This window comes from Hermetia illucens, chromosome 2, assembly GCF_905115235.1.
Source record: "Hermetia illucens chromosome 2, iHerIll2.2.curated.20191125, whole genome shotgun sequence".
Lineage (NCBI taxonomy): Eukaryota > Metazoa > Arthropoda > Insecta > Diptera > Stratiomyidae > Hermetia > Hermetia illucens.
The window spans coordinates 146488581-146501473 of NC_051850.1; the positions used below are offsets into that span (position 1 = coordinate 146488581).

The following is a 12893-nucleotide window of genomic DNA, read 5'->3' on the forward strand; positions in this document are numbered from 1 at the left end:
CATGTAATATACCTTAAATCCGTAGATGACAATAGTCAACCCGAATATGACTTGTTGCCCCTCACATATTCAATACAGGAATTATTTATTATCTATCATAAAGGGTAGCTATAATCTTAGCCTCCTGGGTCTACTTGACCTTTCTTAAAAGTTGCGTCTACAAGAATTGGAAAAAAACTAGACTTAGGTTGACATTTATCGACAGAGGAATAGAAGGGAATTATCCAGGTTTTTCAAGATTTTCTAATTTTAGCTTTCTCTGTAGATGTAGTATACATTGGAGTGTTTTCTGTCTGAGTACCCAAGCTAAACGAGACTCTTTTAGAGCGTACTGTGAGAAGGTGGAAGGCGAAAGAGAGACTTCAAGGCTGTGCAGAGTTCCCAAAAGGGATGAGCCGGCCAAGTTGGATTCACTTAGAAAACCCGACGGTACTTTCACGAGCTCCAGACTGGATTCAGTACAGACCCTCCTAGAAGTACACCACCCGGGAGAACGGGTAAGAGAAGTTGCAGGGAGAGAGTTGACGGTTCTTGCAACCCCTTCAACATGCAAATGCTGCAAGGGGAACTGGAATACTGCGAAAGCGGTTGCTACCCATGAAAACGTGAGAGCTGCCATACTGTCCTTAGAACATTTCAAAGCACCTGGCGGCATCTATCCGGCAATGCTAAAGGACGGTATGGAGCATTTAGAGCGACCTCTAAGAAATGGCATCTATCCGGCAATGCTAAAGGACGGTATGGAGCATTTAGAGCGACCTCTAAGAAATATTTTTCGAGGATGTCTTGCTCTGGGCCACGTGCCTTCTTCTTGGCAACAGGTTAAGGTAGCCTCCATACCGAAACCTGGGAAAGATGACTATTCTAATCCAAAGAACTTCAGACAGATCAGCTTGACTTCATTCTTACTGAAAAGTTTGGAGAGACTGGTGGGGCGTCACTTAGGTCACACCCGCTTAGCGAAAACCAACATGCTTACCAACGTGGAAAGTCCTGTGAGTCTGCTCATCATTCTTTGGTCACAAAGATAGAGGATGCAACTTTGAATGGTGAGTACGCGAATGTGCACCTTTTCAAAAACTTTGTGATCCCGCCAGAGCGCCTGGTGTTGATGAGGCTTTAATTAAGTGGATCCATGCTATGCTAACGCAGAGATTGCTGTGCGCTGAGGTGGATGTCGATCGCTACCTAACTGCAGTAGCAACTAAGGTCTGCCCCCAAGGAGGTGTGCCTTCGCCACTTCTGTGGAGTATGCTGATCGACTCACTACTATGCGAACTGCAAAATATGCCAATACACGCTCAAGCTTATGCTGATGACGTGGCTGTGCTTGCTGTTGATCGGGATCTTGGAACGGTGTGTAAGAATATATAACGTGTCGTTGATTTGATAGACAGCTGCTGCTTCAGACATGGTCTGTCAGCTAATCCAAATAAAACCACAATGATATTATTCACAAAAAAGAGAAAACTGAATGGACTTTGCCTCCCTGAGATGAGGGGTACTACCCTTCAACTCTCCGACGAAGTGAAATATCTGGGAGTCACTTTAAATAAAATACTTCTTTCACAGCTTATGGGCTGTGCAGACGAACCTTTGCCTCGACATGGGGACTCAGGCCTCATGTGGTAATGTGGATATACGTTGCCATCATTAGGTCGATATTCATATATGCATCCGTAGTGTGGTGGGTTAAGGTGAGACTAAAAGGTTTTCACCGTAAACTAGCCGCACTGCAAAGAACTGTGTGTCTGGGTGGCACTGGTGCGATGAGCACGACATCCGGCGCAGCTCTTAATGCACTACTCAGTTTGTAGCCCCTGGATATATTTATTCAAAGCACTGCAATGAGAGCAGCTCATAGACTAATTCAATTAGATCTATGGGGAAACAATGGATGTGGGGCATAGAACATTGGAAGAATTACTGGGAGGACTGAACCCAGTTCTTACAATGCCTTCCGATTCTTGTGTCCCCATACATCTGTTTGGTAGAAGATATGAAGTTACCCTGAAGCGTGGAGAGGAGTGGGAAGGCCCAGAGGAATGCGTGGCGGGATAGAGATGTTCTCCAATTGCGACCGGTAGCATCCGGAATATTCCGTGGAACGACCTGGGCAAACCGATCGCCAATTTTAATAGGAATGATTTCAGCTTTTAGAATAGCTTCTCGTGTATATAAGTTGTGACTTGAAAGGAAGCTTACAGAGGCACCTTCTACTTGACACTTTGGTGGTGTGTTTGCTAGGGCAGCGACTCTGTATTACTCACCATTTTCGTTGGTACTCAAGCTTGAAGTTGAAGTAAAGACTAGTTGTCTTATTGAAATTGCCCCTCTCCATAAAAAATGAGCAAGAGAACTCTGGGTAAACAAACCCCTCCTAATATCCATCTCCATGATGAAAAGTATGTCAGGCTATATACACCCAGCTTTTAAAAAGTAGATTCTTGTGGTGACATGCGACCAAAAGATTATATCCTATTTTAAAACCAAAAATATGATTGGCCTCCATTTTAATTGCCATTATATTTCAACTATTTTGTAAATTTTGTCCCGATTTTCTTCAAATTCAATTTTATTTTCTTTCTCCGATTTATCTGTGTTTTACTTTCCAATTTGCAAACAGGTTCTCGGCAAATGCTCCAGTTAGTTCAAAAAGTCTGCCAGTTAAATAAAGGGGCTATCAGAAGTATGCCGACAATATAGCTCAATCATGAAAAAATAGGAAGAGATGGAATTTTTACAGTGTGAAGCTTTGAAGATCCTGTGTCCCCGAGGAGGAAATCAACTAGTCAAACTACCAAAAACCAAAAGGCGATACAAGTCTGAGGTAAGACCTGTAACAGAAAAGTAGAATAATACATCCTAGAAACAGTGTCATATCCCCAAGGACAACGCAATCGATCCAACTTGTATGCTAGGTAGCGGAATTTGTAAACAGATATACTTAAAGACTTCCTGTTTACCGCTCAATCTCAGTCAGAGTCATTTCTTCATTCTACCACAGATATTGATCTTATAACATAGATTTTCTGACCTGGATCATCCTCACTCATACGGATTTTATCGACAACTAAACGGTGATGTTACCAATTATAAATTTCGTTGTTATATAGGTTATGGAATCGTCCATCCTCATGTGGGGGGCAGAAAATTCGTCTTAGGCATCTTTTCTCGAACACAACTAAATGTACGCAATTCTTCTTGCCAAGAACTCAAGTCTCCGAGGAATATATGAAGCCTGGCAAACCCATTGTTTTGAAGAGTAAGAGTTTTCACCCCATGATACGACGTTTGGAGCGGATCAGTTTTTGTAAGCTGAAATAGGCTCTAATGGCTTCCAACAACCCTGCGCTGATTTCGGTGTCTACATCGTCAGCACAGGCCAGTAATTAGGTGGACTTGAAGAGGATAGTGCCTTTCGTATTTACCTCAGCATCACGGAATAGCTTTTCCAGGGTCACGTTAAAAAAGGAATGCATGATAGAGGAATCCCTTTTCTTAGACCATTATGGATGTTAAAAGCTCTCCTGCTACTTTTATCTGGCCGACCACATTGGTTAGAATCGGTCTAGTCAATCATATTAATTTTATCTGGACCCTAAATTCTCTGATGACTGAATACAGTTTTACCCTAACTATACGATCTTAAGGGGACTTGAAGTTGGCAAGAAAAAATGGTATAATGAATGTCCAACAGTTTTTCCATAGTTTGCTACAGAGAGAAAATATGCTCTGTTGCTGATTCGCCTAAAGTGAAACCACTTCGCTATGGCCTAATGATGCTCTGGGCGTAAGAGGCTATCCGAGCTAATCAAATAGTGGGGAATACATATGGATGGTGATATCTGCTTTTTAAGGTTAAAATTGATTATTAAAATTGATTTACTATCTATCCGTCTATTTGTCTGCCACACGCATTTTTCTCAGAAATGGTTATACCGATTGAAGTTGGGAGCTATGAACTATGTATCGTTCTATGTGGAGCTTAAGAGAGGTCTTCATACATGCAAAAGGGGACCGTACATTTTTTACCAAATATAGTGATGTGGAGTATCAAATGAAAGGTCTGGATTAGTATTTTCAACGCTCAATTCTGACATTTGGTGCAAAAGGGAGTGTGCGGGGCTGAAAAGTGGTCGTTTCTTTCACGGACCCAATTTCAGAACCTGCCCATTCGAATAATCTGAAAAAGAATGAAGGACCCGCCACTATACAGTGCCTAGACTCCAAAATACCATTTATACCGATATCTATTCAAATAATATTAGTAATAGTGAAATGTGTTGCTATAATTTTTAGTAATTGACTGTAAAATTTTATCCTGCAAGCAATAACATGCGTTATAATGTAAAGCATGGAAATTGGTCTATCACTGACAAAGTTATAGTAGGTCAAATTTGTCGCATTAGTGCAATTTCTAACACTTTGAATGTCAGTATCACGCTAAAGCGAATGTTCTAACATAACAGACACCTTACACCCAGATCAGGCATTCGATAGAGCCAAATGGCGAAGCCGATCACGACGAGCCGACCCCGCTTGTGAACGGTACAAAGGCTGAAGAAAAAGAAGAAAAACAGACACCTTACATTACATGCGAGGTACAAATGGAATACTTTACAATACTTTTATAGAAAAAATACACAAAACCTTTTCATACCTGAAATATCCATCTTCTGGTTTCCCAACTTGTTTAAGACTTCATCTACCTTCTCCTGCTTTTTTTACCAAACCGCGAACCCGATGAAGGAAGTGTAAATGTAGGTCTATTTAGAGTACATGCAGGTATAGCCTGAACTAGAACTAGCAGGATCGGTTAAAAAGTGGAATCTTGTCCAAAAAGCCAAAGCGAAGACGTTTCAGATATGAAATGGTTCGTTTGTTTCTTATGAAACTAAGTACATTTGAGTGCAGAACGATCCCATTTGTACGTAAAGAAAGCATCGCTTTCGACACCCCCCATTCCAACAAATGTGAAAAAACTAAGACTTGCTTCGAAAAGTACTAATCGAGACTTTTCATTTGATTCCCCACATGACTATATATGGCGAAAAAAATTTGCATCCCCCGTTTGCATATATAAGACCCCCGCTTAAATTTGAACCGCGTCTTGCGGTAATGAAGACGAAGATGTTGTGTTGGACTAGTGGCGTTTTTGATCACATCCGATATGAGGATATCCTCGATCGATATAGAACTGCACGGATCGTAGAAAAATTGCGTGCTAACGAGAATTCACTTGCCAAGATTAGTCTGACATCGATGTCGATGGTAAGCGACAAAAAGGCCGGTCGAAACAACGGTGGCTTGATACGCTGGATGGAGATTTAAAAGCCCCGTAATTGCATCCAGATCAGGCATTTGATAGAACCAAATGGCGATACCGATCAGACGAGCCGACCCCGCTTGTGAACGATACAACGGCTAGAGAAAAAGAAGAAGAAAGACCTACCTTAAACTCAATGTATAGACATATAACTAGTTAGATTTAGTTTTCATTACCAAGCGAAGGAATCAAACGTCGATAAAAATGAGAATTGGCGAACACATTATAAGCTCGCAACCAACGCTTAAGTACCTAGTAGTCACGATTGACCAAAGGCTGAAATTCAAGCCGCATCTTGAGAATTTGGCAACGAAAGCCTCCGGCGTTGTTATATTGCTGACCAGAATGCTGCCGAATATAGCCCTAGGCAAAACCGCCGGCTCTTTATCTCGAAAGTTGTCAGCTCCATCTTGCTTTATGCAGCTCTAGTCTAGTCATCGGCGTTGAGGCTAAAAGCAAATCGGAGAAAAATTGCAGTCCCATACCGATTGAGTACACTACAAACGTCGTGGGTTTACCGTACAACATCAGACAAAGCAGTGTGTGATAACAGGCATGGTCCCCATTGACACATTGGCAAACGAGGGTCGACGGCTCTATGACCCATCATATAGCGATCGGCGGGACCTGTAACTATCGTCGACAATTAGCATGAAGTGGAGCCATTTTGGAGTGGCAAGAAAAATGGGACGATTCAGCTAAAGGTCGCTAGACTCATAGAATTATTCCAGATATCTCGAAATGGATAACACGAGGGTACGGTGAAATTAGCTACAACCCATCTCAATTCTTAAGCGGACACGGAGGGTACCTTGCATACCTTTATCGCTTCAGGTATGACTCCTCCTCCTATTGACTGACATGCGAGATGATTCCAGAGGTAGCGGAGCATGTTGTTAAGGTTATTAAAATCGGTTTACTGTCTGTCTGTCTGTCCGTCTGTCCGTCTGTCCGTCTGTCCGTCTGTCTGTCTGTCTGTCTGTCCGTCACACGCATTTTTCTCGGAGACGGTTATAGCGATTGACACCAAATTTAGTAGAAAGGTGGGAACTGTGAACGCTCACGCGTACAGTGAATTACATCCTTTCACGTCGAATTTAAGGGGGGTCCCCATACATGCAAAAGGGGGTGTAAAATTTTTTTTCATCAAATATAGTCATGTGGGGTATCAAATTAAAGGTCTAGATTAGTACTTTTCAAAGCCGATCTTAGTTTTGACATTTGTTGGATGGGTGGGGAGCGCGGGGGGTTGAAAGTGATCACTTCTTTAAGGGGGCCATTCTCAGAAACTAACAAACCGAAAAATCTGAAAAAAATCAGGAGGCTGCCACTATATGGTGCTTGGGCTCCGAAATACCTTCCATGCCGATATCTGTTTAAATAGAGTTAATAATAGTATATTACTACATTTTTTTGTAATTGGTTGGAAACCCCCCTTAAGTTCATCCTAGTACCATGAAATTGCAGTGATATAGGCTATAATTTGGAGCATGATCTTGCCAAGTTTCGTGGAAATCGCACTATTACTAACAAAGTTATAATACCCCAAATTTGTTGCTTCTTTGAAAATTGAAGACTATGAATGTCAATATCACCCGAAAGTGGATACTCTCACATAATATATGGATATATTACGTACTACGTACTAAGAAATACACAAAACCTTTCGTACCTGAAGCGTCCAGCTTCCGGTTTCCCGACTTGTTTTTAACTGCTCAAGGTTAGCCGCATACAGAGCTGAGGCAGAAATTTACGCCAGGGTGCGGTTGTACTTCCTTCGACCCATCTACTTAATGACAGGTCGTACTAACTTGAGAAACAACTAGCTGTGCCCAAAACTTTCAAAACGCGTTTGTGGCCAGTCGGCTTTGATCGCAGGGTAGAGGCGATCCCATCAGACACTGCCACCCTTCTCCAGGTGCAAACCTAGCGGTTTTGAACAATATAATTCATACTTTTGTCAGGTTTTGAATTGAGGGGTTACCTTCACTTATTGCGCAACAAATAGGTCATTTTCACGATTTTTTTAAGAATCATCTTAAAGTGCATACATTAAAAAGCTTTCAGTAATTTTTTATTGGAAAATGTTATGCAGTTATGTTACACAAGGCCGTCGAAAAAAACTAATTTTAATTTTTATGTTTTGAGGTGACCAGAATAATGACAAACTAAATCACCTGAACCAAAAAATATCGATGGATTTAATCAAATAACAGCGAAAGCTTATGTTTATTGGAGGATTTAAAATAATATGCATTTTTCATGAAACGGACAGTCAAAGTTAATGGTTCGATTTTTCATTAAAAAAACATTCGTTTTTGGGCGTTAAAGAAGTTAAAGTTAAAGATTCTTGCCTTACAACAGTCATATCAATTTTATTGCAGTCAATAACATCGATCTATGTTGAGTTTAGGGACGGGTCCTCTACAAAGGCTCGAAAGTAATTCTCAGAAACTAACCAACCGAATAATCTGAAAAACAATCATGAACCTGCCCCTATAGGAAGTACAGGGCTCCAAACGGATATCGGTTCCAATAAAATTAATAACAGTATATTACAATATTTTTTTGGGAATTGAGTGGAAACACCCTTGAGTTCATCTTAGAATCATAAAATATAAGCTATGACGTAAAGCATGATACTGCCAAATTAAATGAAAATCCTACTACTACTGTTATAGTATAAGTTATAGTAGCTCAAAGCTGTCTGCTTTTTTATGAATTTAGTGCAACCCAAAACACTGTATGTCAATATCACACAGTATACGAGAGGGACGCAAAAATAACGGGAGCTGGGCTGCGGCGGGGGAGAATAGGAGAACCCATTATGCGGCAGGTGATCGTTACGGTCACGCCACCTCAGTCAGTGTGCGTGTGAGAAATGTCAGTTGAACTCTCACTGTCTTCAGGACGACCCTTAACGTCAAGAAGTAACGCGAAGACCGTCACCAAACCATTCGCCAAGAAGTGACGGAAACGTTGACAAAATCAATACCCTCTATCGTAAAGAGCGTCGCCAATGTCAATTGAAGTCTCTCCCTGTTCAACGTCAAAAAGTAATGAAAACGTGGACAAAATCAATGCCCTCCGTCGCGAAAACTTTCGCCAAACCATTGATAAATTTTTTGAGATGTCTGAAATATCATTGATATCAATTCAGGGAATTTTACTGCGAAGATTTGCACATCCGAAGGTTTGTAGCCAAATTTGTCCCTCGCCTTCTCACAGACAAGCAAAGGAGCGTCTACTTCAGGCATGTTTTAGGCTCCAAAAATCAGTTCAAAGAGGACTCAGAATTGTTTTCTAAGGTAATTACTGGTAAAGAATCATAGCGCGGTAGATACGAACGCAAAACAAAGCCAAATCAAACCAAACCAAACCAAGTCAGTGAGAGACAGCTTGCTCTCCTCGTCCCAAAACAGCTCGCCAAGTGAACTCAAACATCAAGATCATGATTACTTGCTTCTTCAATTGGAGAGGTGTTGTGCACGCGGTATTTGTTGCCCGGGTCAAACTATAAACCAGAAATTATACTTGGAGACTTGGTAGCTCTTATGAAGAGAAGAAGTGGTTCCCGAAATATCGGTATTTGCAAGACAAATAAATAACACTTGGATGTATTGAAAAATCGGAGGAGGCCAAAGAAAAATTGCTAAAAGTCATAAAGAACATCGCAATAAGTTAATCGAATCATTTAGGCAAATGCATTTTGGACAATGAAGAATACTTTGAAAGTGATCAAAATTTGGCATAAAAATATTAAAAAACAAGTCGGGAAACCGGAAGCTGGACGCTTCAGGTACGAAAGGTTTTGTGTATTTCTTAATACGTAGCACGTAATATATGCATATGTCCACTTTCGGGTGATATTGACATTGATAGTCTTCAATTTTCAAAGAAGCAACAATTTCGACGTATTATAAATTTGTTAGTAATAGTGCGATTTCCATCAAACTTGGTATGATCATGCTCTACATTATAACCTACATCACTGCAGAATTTCGGGCCGCTAGGATGAATTTAAGGGGGGGTTTCCAGCGAATTACAAAAAATTATAGTAATATACTATTATTAACTTTCTTTGAACGGATATCGATATGAAAGGTATTTCGGAGCCAAGGCACCATATAGTGGCAGCCTCCTGATTTTTTTCAGATTTTTCGGTTTGGTAGTTTCTGAGAATGGCCCCCTTAAATAAATGATCACTTTCAACCCCTCGCACTCCCCACGTTTATAACAAATGTCAAAACTAAAACCGGCTTCGAAAAGTACTAATCGAGGCCTTTAATTTGATACCCCACATGACTATATTTGATGAAAAAAAATTTTACACCCCCCTTTTGCATGTATGTGGACCCCCCTTAAATTCAACGTAAAAGGATGTAATTCACTGTATATGTGAGCGTTCACAGTTCCCACCTTTCTACCAAATTTGGTGTCAATAGCTATAACGGTCTCCGAGAAAAATGCGTGTGACGGACAGACAGACAGACAGACAGACAGACAGACGGACAGACAGACAGACAGACAGACAGACGGTAAACCTATTTTAATAAGGTTTTGTTTTTACACAAAACCTTAAAAAAGGAGTTTTTATAAAATTTTCCTACTTTTTTGGGTTTTTCCCATACATTACCGCCTACGTGCAAATGGAATAGTTATACACACATATGTCTTTACAGAAAAAAATCCACAAAACCTTTCGCACTTGAAGTACCAAGTTTCTATCTCTGGACTTGCTTATATATGGACTAGATAGCGCTTCACCCAATTCCTCGGAAAGTTTTTCTTCGATGTTGATGATTTTGGCAACTGAGGGTAGTTATTCGTTTCTTAAGAAATCCGCTAGAATTTTGGCGATATCGGGATGCCAGGAACAATATTTTTCTCTATTAATAAATGATATCAGCGTTTGCTATTCTTCCGATTGATTAGGGACACTGAAATTTATGGACATGAATTTAAGCTCGGGATTTAACAATTCCTAAAAATATTAAACCCAATGACACATAAGGTCCTTTCTTTCTGATGTAGCTATATTTTGAAGGGAAATCAAGAGAGTTTTTCTCTAGCAAAGGCTAATAAAGTAATTTTCTCTCGACAGTGACAAAAAATACCATAGTCAGCCTCTCAATCTATTATGTCCTGACTTTCGAAAACTTCTCAAAGGCACATTCAAAGTATTAGACGAAACGAACAATATGAAGTAAGATTTAGGCTCTGAATCACACAAAATGGGATCAACCTAGCTATCTAACCGAACGAATTCCGCCGGTTGCCCACATTTAATCTTAATCTTAATATGAATCTTTTTTTTTCATCACCTTATCAAGATTTCCCGAATGCCAAAGGTAAAGGGATTTTGCCGGGAGAATTCTACAAGACTTCGAAGTTCGCACATTTTCCTCATGTACTTTTTAAAGCATTGAAAGTTCCCTATCACTGCTCTGCTCACCCGTACACTTCCTTAGCTCGATGGGTATCCTGAATCCTCTCACATAATTCTCAACTCTATTTTCCACTACCTCTGAAAATGTCTATATAATTTTGAACATTTTCGGTCCACACTATTCCTACCTTTCCATGAAAAATCAACCTGAAACTGCCAATTTACAATCTCCTTAAGGAACCTTCTAATATTCAAAAGGAAATTCTGTTATATACAATCAGGACAGCGTAATAACTACCGCCCGAGTTGTTATAAGGGTATACATACGATAAACGTGACAAGGAAAAGGATTCAAGCAAATCCCTGATAAATGCACAAGTTCAAAGATCACGTGAACATCGAAGCACGACGACACCCATATAACTCGAAATCAGCATCAAGGATAAACATATTTACTTAGAAATTACAGATCTTTGAGCTCGTGCATCTGAAACTTTAATACCAGCTCAACGGTAAGAAGCAACACACATCCTGAAATAAAACACCGACGGGGATGGACGTATACGACAAGGAGGAATTGACAAATTTCAATGTAAACTTTTTTTCTGTTTACCAAACCTGGGTAAGCAACACTGATTACATGCTGCCTTTGTGATGGATCAGACGGAATTACTATCGGCTGAAGTATGCGGGCCGACTGTATCTACATAAAATCTCCGAAAAGAAGACAATCTGCAAATTTTGCAGAATTTCAAATACAAAATCCAATCTCATAACTCCGTTTTCCACTTTAAATTTAAAGTTCCTTTAAAGAGACTGTGCAGTGTTTGTAGGCAATAAACCAGCCTTTTTATAGAGTCCCTTTGTCGGTATTATCATATATCAGATAATTCCGTCCGGTATTTATCAATCCTTCTTCATTACTTTAAAGCAGAAAAAAATCCCTATCTGTACCTTTTCACATGCCCATTATGTCGAGATATTGCTGCTTTTGTGCTTCCACTTAGATGATATGTTTTGAATGAGGTCTCCGGATTGTATCCTTTCCCGTCAGAATGATGAAAATGACGGCAGCTTTGATCCCTGTCTCGAGCAATTTTCACGTTCAATGAAAAGCCCTCAGGCACGAATACAACGCACACACCGACACACACTCCCGATTCCGCCTCGTTCACTTAAGCTTGAAATGCACACTATTAATGGAGCACATCCATTATTTTTTCCTGCGACTTCACACCAAAGGATTCGCGCTTAGAGACAGCAGCAAGGGGACAACATGCAACAGATTGCAGTCACTCGCACATTGACGGAAGCATTCAATGTTAAATCCACTTGACACCCACTTCACTTACAAGTTGAACGTATAAAAGCTTGGAATCCCGCCCCGCGTAATTACAATTTTTATTCCCGGAAAAAATCTACCAACAATGAGGGAGTTAATTTTCTGGGCTAGCAAAAGAGCTGGCCTGCATTTCGGCCTATGGAATGCAGTACTTTGGAGGGAGGGCAGCGCAAATACCCGCTGCAAGGAGCCAGCCTAAAAAGGGGTGGTTCGTTGCCCAGTTCTTTTTGTGAATGAAAATTTCTGAGGGATACTACCAAGCACTACCACCGTTCGAGTCGACTAGATTTTCACAACCGTCACCGTTCGTAGCTCTCTTACTACTAAGTTAAACTGCGAAAGCTCGAGTCCTTTTTGTACGTCGACGACCTCGGCACACCAGCGCAAAGTAAAACGCATAGATTCATCGAACTCGGTATAAACAGTCAACAGGATGTTGTTGAGACTGGTTAAGGCATGCCCAATACGTTTCAAAGTGTGAAATTCACCAACCAGTAACGAGCTTTTCAATTCCAGGCTGCCTTCCTCGCGGGAAACTTCCAAAGTTGAATGTTGTATCAAGGAAGAAAGGATTTTGGTACCATTCTATATGCAGGACTTTCTGAGCTTTCTTTAAGCAGTATATTGAAATATTCTTTGCACTATATCCTTGCAAGGATATATTTGACATATTGCAAAAATCTGAGTTTCAATGAATTCAGAAGGACATTTCGCGAAATATTTTAAACTTATGTCTCCTTCATAGGCTGGAAGAAATTTCACCGAAACCTTTCAAAGTAACACAGCCTTTTGGGCCAGATGAAGTCCTTTTTTACAACCATTATACTTGATAT

At 40.4% G+C, this 12893-nt stretch overlaps 1 protein-coding gene across 1 annotated transcript in view; it reads right to left on the reverse strand.

Annotated features, from left to right (window-relative positions):
* The window catches only part of LOC119649198 (BAI1-associated protein 3), a 303977-nt gene extending 291510 nt beyond the window's left edge, over positions 1 to 12467 (reverse strand). Inside the window, exon 1 of the mRNA XM_038051237.1 lies at positions 11673 to 12467. The gene's annotated coding sequence lies outside the window, so the exon portion shown is untranslated. The remainder of the gene's footprint in view (positions 1 to 11672) is intronic.
* Between the last annotated feature and the right edge of the window lie 426 nt (positions 12468 to 12893).